This window comes from Panthera pardus, unplaced genomic scaffold (assembly GCF_024362965.1).
Source record: "Panthera pardus isolate Hobbes unplaced genomic scaffold, ASM2436296v1 HiC_scaffold_21, whole genome shotgun sequence".
Classification (NCBI taxonomy): Eukaryota; Metazoa; Chordata; class Mammalia; order Carnivora; family Felidae; genus Panthera; species Panthera pardus.
Genome location: NW_026526777.1, coordinates 60,652,297 through 60,660,086, shown reverse-complemented (window position 1 = coordinate 60,660,086; position 7,790 = coordinate 60,652,297). Strand labels below are relative to the sequence as shown.

General features: G+C 41.7%; 1 long non-coding RNA gene across 1 annotated transcript; it reads left to right on the top strand.

Annotated features, from left to right (window-relative positions):
* Nucleotides 1–113: 113 nt before the first annotated feature.
* LOC109251603 (uncharacterized) lies at nucleotides 114–3,485 on the top strand. Its single transcript, XR_002073601.2, has 3 exons — nucleotides 114–501; nucleotides 1,250–1,341; nucleotides 3,211–3,485. It is a non-coding gene; the product is annotated as an uncharacterized LOC109251603 (long non-coding RNA).
* Nucleotides 3,486–7,790: the final 4,305 nt, after the last annotated feature.

Sequence of the window (7,790 nt, the reverse complement as noted above, 5' to 3'; positions counted from 1 at the left end):
CGTCTGTCCCGCCCCTAATCGCACAGCAGAAGTTTGTTTGGTTTTCGGCTCCGCCCGCCTTTCTGAAGAGAAAGTGAGGGGGCAAATTCGCTGTTTTCTCAGTCCTCCTCCTCCCGCCCCCTCGAGTCACGTGATCCGTTTGGTCCGGCCTTTCCGCACCCAACTTCAACGCTTGGCCACAGGAGCCAGCTGCGGCACCTGCCGGGGTGTTGTATCACAGTACCTTCAGTTTGTTACCGGCTGGGCAATATTTTCAACTCTTTTTAAACGTTTATTCATTTCTGAGAGAGAGAAAGAGAGCAAGCAGGGGTGGGGCAGAGAGAGAGGGAGACACAGAACCTGAAACAGGCTCTAGGCTCCGGAGCTGTCAGCACAGAGATGGTGACCTGAGCCTAAGTCGGATGCTTAACCCACTGAGCCACCCAGGCACCGGTGGGCAATTTCTGAATTCCGCTCTTTGTCCTTCCACCTGGATGAGTTTCTTCCTCCGCAGATCAAAAAGTAAATGCAGTATCAGTTTTGTCCTCTTTCTTCGCCTTATTTTTCGCCAAGCACTCATCATTTAATATGCCACTTAATAGATTGTTCTTGTTAATTCTCTGCCTCGTCCAGCTAAAATGTAAATTCCATGTGGAAAGGATTTGTGTTTTATTCGGTGCTGTTTTCCCCAGTTCCTAGAGCAGTGCCTGGCTCTCAATAAATATTTGCTGAATAAATGAAGTAATTGTGAGAATTAAAGAAAATAAACACAGAAGGAAAGAGAAAAAAGAAAGAAAAAGTGTTTACCACCTCCAGACAAACTTAACTGATAGACATTTCTCCCCCACCTGCCACACTTCCCATAATTTATAACCTTGGTCTATCTTCAACTGTGCATCTGGGTGGGGGGTTTTTAAACTTAACATAATTATATAAATATTATCCTCTGGCATTATAGTGTCTTTATAATCATAATTTTAATGACAGCTCGTTAAACACCCCCACAAAAAGAATGTACACAATAACTTGTTTCCTAACTGTTAGCCTGATTGTTTCCATTTTTTTCTCTATTAAAAGCCTTACTGTAATACACAATGCATAAAGCTTGTCTTCATTTAGGACGATTACTTTAGAATAGAGTCCCACGAATAGACTTATTGGTTTAAATGGTAGGGATATTTATAAGAGTCTTGGTGTGTATCGTCAAATTGCCTCACAAAGATTGAAAATCATCCTAATTGCTTTTAAATCTTGTGTGATTACCCGACAGAGGCCCCTTCGAGCTTATTCGTTTGTTCAGCAAATACTATTATGTATCTGGAACTCTATTGTGGGCTGGATTTACGAAGATGAACATGGCAGGTAAAGTCTTACTATCTGTGTTAGAAACCTCCAGAGAAATTTTGACTTTTAAAAAGTAGCTGTCCACGTCCACTTTTTCTTGGCTACCCCCTGTAGACTGAGTAGAAAGCCAACCTCAAATTAGGTTAGTAAATGCTTTATTCATGGTGTTACTGAGGACTGGAGCCCAGGAAACATTCTTCCCAATTGCTCTGAAGACCTGCTTGGAAGCTTGTTATATATTATGTATGCAAATTATATACAGAAAATTATTATATATTCAAAAGGGGCAACAGGTATATGTGCTTGCAAGCAGTTCCAATGCTTATGTGTCACAAGGTATAATTTGTTGTAATTATAAAAATGATTTAAAATCATTTTTAAAAATGTTGTAAGGGGCGCCTGGGTGGCGCAGTCGGTTAAGTGTCCGATTCAACTCAGGTCGCTATCTCACGGTCTGTGAGTTCGAGCCCCGCGTCCGGCTCTGGGCTGATGGCTCAGAGCCTGGAGCCTGCTTCCGATTCTGTGTCTCCTTCTCTCTCTGCCCCTCCCCCCTTCATGCTCTGTCTCTCTCTGTCTCAAAAATAAATAAACGTCAAAAAAAAAATTAAAAAAAAATGTTGTAATTGTAAAAAGGTTTACTGATTTCCACACAGACGTGAGGAAGACCCTTAAGTCACCTTAATATATGTTTCTATCGTATCTGATTGTTTAAAAACATTGCTTGCATGCCTCTGCTTAGCCTGTTTTTCGGCTCTTCCTATTCTTGATTTTTCCCTGAGAAGGTCACAGAGGCTGACCTCAGTCACCTATTGCAGTTTGAGTGCATACCACTGAGTATTGAACAAATTTCAGGCTCTCTAAACTGGCATTCGCATTTTCTTACGAGCTGGACTCTGCCTATCTGTCCAACCCATGTACATCCGGGCCTGTCCCCACTACCCCTTAGAACGCACTTGCATTCCAGTTACTTGACTTTCTATAACAAACCGTATCACTCAGTCCCTTTACACATATCTCTCCCTCTGCTGGTTTTGACACCCGTGGGTGGCCACCTACATTTCTTGCAAACAGGTCCAAACATATGTAAGTACCTGCCAAAGGGCCAATTCAGCAGCACTAGACATGGGCACAAGGAAATGTTTAGGTATATCTTCCAGGAACAGTCCCTGTTTCTCATCTCTATTGCTACTTACCCCTAAGAAAAATATGACATTTATCTCTTTACATCTATCCTTGTTAACACCCTAAGTGGATGCATCTAGTTCAATGAAATACTCCTTTCTCTCTCATCACTTTATACACCTATTAGCACCAATTTCAGTATAATTATTCTGTTAAATGTCCATTGAAACTGTAGTGTTAGACTATATAACGTACACAGAAATCTGACCAAACAATGTGCTTAATAGAAATAAATATGAAAACCACTTGTAATTTGGTGATTTAAAGAACCTAATTCTAAATCTTCTTTTAGTGATAGCAATAGTTACACAATGCATACTACATGCAGACAACTATCAAATAGCTTCAGAGAGGGGCGCCTGGGTGGCTTGGTCAGTTAAGCGTCCAACTTCGGCTCAAGTCATGATCTCGCGGTCTGTGAGTTCGAGCCCCGCGTCAGGCTCTGTGCTGACAGCTCAGCGCCTGGAGCCTGCTTTAGATTCTGATTCTCCCTCTCTCTCTCTGCCCCTCCTCTGCTCACGCTCTGTCTGTCTCTCTCTCTCAAAGGTTGATAGTATTATTTATAGATCGCCTCTTTTTATGCAACTTCTTTCAACATGTAATTATATAAATCATAAATATATGAGTATATAAATATAATTGTGTACAAATATAATACAAAGGAAAGCCCTGAAAAAAATTTATTTTCATACCAATTTTTTTCAGGTATCTATGAAAGTCTGGCCCCTGCTTGCTTAATTCTTCCAGAAACACTGGATTTTTTTGTCAATAGGATTCGATGTTGGTGGAGTTGTGAGATGTCTCAGCTCTGGAGATTATGTTATTACTGTCATTCTTCCTCCCAGGTACCATATTTAGGATTTTTAGACCTATTTATAAACCACTGACTCCTTGTTTACACTGGCTGGTGCCTGCCGCAGAAGAAATACTTGTTGACTGACTTTCTTAGTCCATTCATTAAAATTGGCTTATTAACCTTCTTCCCAGAGCACTGCCAGCAAATGTGTGAGCTCTTCCATTTCAGGCATCAGCAGCTCTGCTTTACTGGAAGGACTCTTACAGTTCAGCTTTAAAATAGTATTGATAATATTTTAGTTGCCCTGTTGAATTTACCATTATAACATTCACTATAATTTGTAATACTTACTATGTGGACTATGCATTTATATACAGTTACACACAATGGTACATAGGGGCTCACACTCAATATATGTGTCTGTCAGAACAAAATACTTTAGAAAATTCTATATAGTATTCTTCCTAATCCATATCTATATTGATGTACAGAGTTTAATATAGTTAAAGGTTATAGACTAGTGGGGCACCTGGGTGGCTCAGTCGGTTAAGTGTCCAGCTCTCGATTTCAGTTCAGGTCTTGATCTCAGGGTTGTAAGTTCAAGCCCTGCATTGGGCTCCATACTGGGCATGAAGCCTACTTAAGTAAAAAAAAAAAAAAAAAAAAAAAAAAAAAAGGTTATAGACAAGATTATATTAGGCCCGAGTTAAATTTATGGCTGAAAACAATTAGAGAGGCAGGTCACCCTGACACCACATGTATTTATTTTATGTCTGCCAGAAGGAGGTGAAGAGGTTCTTAATCTTTTTTTATGCCATGGACTTCATTAGCAGTCTGGTGAAGGCTTTGCAGCCCTTCTCAGAGTAATCTTTCTAAATGCATGAACTACATAGAGGGTTACATTTTAAACAGTTTCATTGGAACACAATTCTATCCTTGGGTCCCAGCTTCAAACCCTCTGAAGCTCTATGGGTACTTAGGTTCCTCAGGCTGCTACAACAAAATATCATAGACTAGGTGGTTTAAACAACAGAAATTTATTTTCTCACAGTTCTGGAAGCCAGCAAATTTGGTTTCTTGTGAGGGTTCTGTTCCTGGCTTGTAGATGACCATCATCTTTCTGTATCTTCACGTGGCCTTTCATGGTGTGTGTGTGTGTGTGTGTGTGTGTGTGTGTGTGTGTGTGCAGGGAGGTAGGGAGGGAGAGAGCACATCTCTGGTGTCTCTGCTTCTACCCTTATATCCTCACTTAACCTTAATGACTTCCTTAGAGGCCCCATCCCCAAACACAACCACACTGGGAGTTAGGGCTTCAACATATGAATCTGGGGGCAGGGGGCGGGGTAACAAACGTTCAGTTCAAAACAGTACTACAGGAAGTTAACAATAGTTCCCATGTCCATTCTCAGAAGCTCTCGGAGATTAAAGTTGGAGGACTCTGAGAAATGGAAGAATTTAGAATCTAAGGATTCTAGTAGATGAAAGATACCTAAGCAACCCCAAGAATACTGAAAAGTAAATGCTGTTTTTACATGTGTTTTGATACTATCATGGTTGTAACTTAACTTGATCAAAGCATTTTTGCTGGAGTTAGTCTCAGAATAGTCTCAGAATTTAAGGGACAGAATAAAGAAGTATGATCTATAATATAGATGGACAATAATTAAGAACCAGTCTGGGGCACCTGGGTGGCTCACTTGGTTAAGCGTCTGACTTCGGCTCAGGTCATGATCTCACGGTTCGTGGGTTCAAGCCCCGCTTTGGGCTCTGCGCTGACAGCTTGGAGCCTGGAGCCGGCTTCAGATTCTATGTCCCCCCCTTTCTCTGCCCCACCCCTGCTTGTGCTCTGTCTCTGTCCTTCAAAACTGAATAAACATTAAAAAAAAATTTAATAAATAAAAATTAAGAACCAGTCAACTGTACAATGCTTATACATTATAAAAGTCACCTGGGTGACTCAGTTGGTTAAGCGTCCGACTCTTGATTTTGTGGCTCAGGTCATGATCTCAAGGTTCGTGAGATCAAGTCCCACCTCTGCACTGATGATACAGAGCCTGCTTGGGATTCTCTCTCTCCCTCTCTCTCTCTGCCCCTCCCCACTCATGCTCGCTCTCTCTCTCTCTCTCTCTCTGTCTCTCTCTCTCAAAATAAATAAATAAACTTAAAAAACCCTTTGAAATGTAAATAATTCTACAAACATTAGCTAGTCTAGTTTTGAAAATCTATTTTTAAAAGTACCCTTTAACAATTTCTCCAGTTAGGGAAGTATGAGTAAAAATGTAAGTATTGTAAAACACTAAAAGAAGATTTAGAATTAGGACAATCAGAGAGCCCTTCTGTGGCTCAGTAGATAGAGCAGAGGACTGTAGGTGTGATGGCTAGAGGTAGGACAATCAGAAGAGAATAGAGACCCAGTAGAGCTTACTATTCAGCTAAAAGGGCAGAAGAGGGGCCAGAGCTGGACCATAGACTAGCTTCTGAGGACACAGAGGGGCGGTCAACCTCGGACATAGCCCCTAAGATCTCCCTGGGATATTTCTATGCCCTGAAGGGAATCTCACAAGCAGCTCTTCATTCTTTTGCTGTTTCTCACTCTGAGAGCCTGACAGTAAGACCCCTTTGGTTCTGTGATGATAGTAAAAACACTACAGACTGTAATGAGACAGCAGATAGCTCTGAGAGCTCCCATTAGGGATGAAGGATATCAGAGGTACTTGTGGGGCCATCCTGTAAACTGTCTCAAGCACAAATTCTTAACCTGCATATGTTGGAAAACAACCCCCTCAAACCTCTGTAAGCAGCTAGCCAAACTGAAATTTGGAAAACTTGGCTGAAACCTTTGGCCACTGCTCAGAATGTGAGTAAGACCTTCTCCAGGGTGCTAAAAAAAATATTTTTGTGTAGTGATGGAGGTCAAGCATTGGAGGGATCTTTGGCACTTGGGGCAGGTGGAGATTCCAAATGGACATACTGGCCCTGGAGTTGCACATGACATCCAGACTGTGCTGCATGGAGACTAGACTCCACACCTCACCGTCTGGAAAGAGGGAAAGCCACAAGTGCTGATCCAGAAAAACACACTGCTGTCTGCAGTTGTCCCGAAAAGCCTGGCCTCAGGAAAGAACTTGATAAGTAAATTTTTAGATCTGGCCAGTGCTTATTGTTTGAAATCCAGGAGGTGCTTTGCTGCTACCACTGCAGTCCTATCCACCTGCTGAAGTCCCAAGTTCACTATCCTCGTCAGAAGCATTAAGCCTGCTGGGAGGAAACCAGCATTTCCTCCAAAGTAAGGGGCTCAGTCTTGTATGTCTTTTGTTAGCTTTATGCCTAATTTCTTTAAACTTTTTTGTTGCTTTTGTAAAGACATCTTTTTCATCTGTTCCCCTATTATATTATCTAATTTGTTTTGTTCATGTAATGGAACGCAAGGAAGGCAACATTGCATAGGGTTAACAGTGCAAGCTCTAGAGCCAGGCCGCCTGAGGTTTGAATCCTGGCTGTTCCTATTCTAGCTCTAGGAGCCTAGGAATTACCTAATCACTCTGCCTCCGTTTCCACACCTAAAGGTGGGCATAGTATTCGTACTTACCTCAGGGTTGTTGTAAGAATTAAACTGTAATATGTAAAAGTACATGAAGGCCCTTGACCCAGTAGCAGACACGTAATAAAAGCATGTGATAGCTGTTATTATGCTGATCTTGTATAGAGCAACGTTGCTAAACTTAGTAATTCTAATAGTTTATCTAAGTTTATCCAATAGTTTATGTTAGATGCTCTATGTAGGCAACCATATTGTCTGAACGTAGGGGAACGTTGTTTTCCTTCTTCTTTTTTTTTTTTATTTTTTTAATGTTTATTTGTTGTTGAAGGACAGAGAGACAGAGCGTGAGTAGGGGACGGGAGAGAGAGAGGGAGACACAGAATCTGAAGCAGGCTCCAGGCTCCGAGCTGTCAGCACAGAGCCCGACACGGGGCTCGAACTCACAAACTGCAGGATCATGACCCGAGCCGAAGTCGGACACTTCACCGACTGAGCCACCCAGGCACCCCACATTGTTTTCCTTCTAATTCTTAGGCCTCTTACTTCATTTTCTTGCTTTAAAAAAAAAAATATTGGCTACAGTAGCAGTATACAATGAGGGAAATGTTCTATAGCTGGTTCGTTCAATATGGTAGCCACATATATGGCTATTTTAGCAGTTGAAATATGGATAGTGAGACTCAGGAACCGAATTTTTTAGTTAAGATTTGAAAAACCACCTGTGGCCAGTGGCAACCATATCGAACGGCCCAAGGCCAGACCCTCCATTAGGGCGTGGAGCTGTGGTGCTATTAGTGGGCATCTTTGCCTTTGGCCTTCATCTTCACCATTAGGTATGATATTTGCTGTATACTTGGAAAAGATGCCCTTTATTCCTAGTTTGCTGAAAGTTTTCCCATGAATTATCATTGAGTGCATGAATGGGCCTCTGCATCTCTTCAACGGATT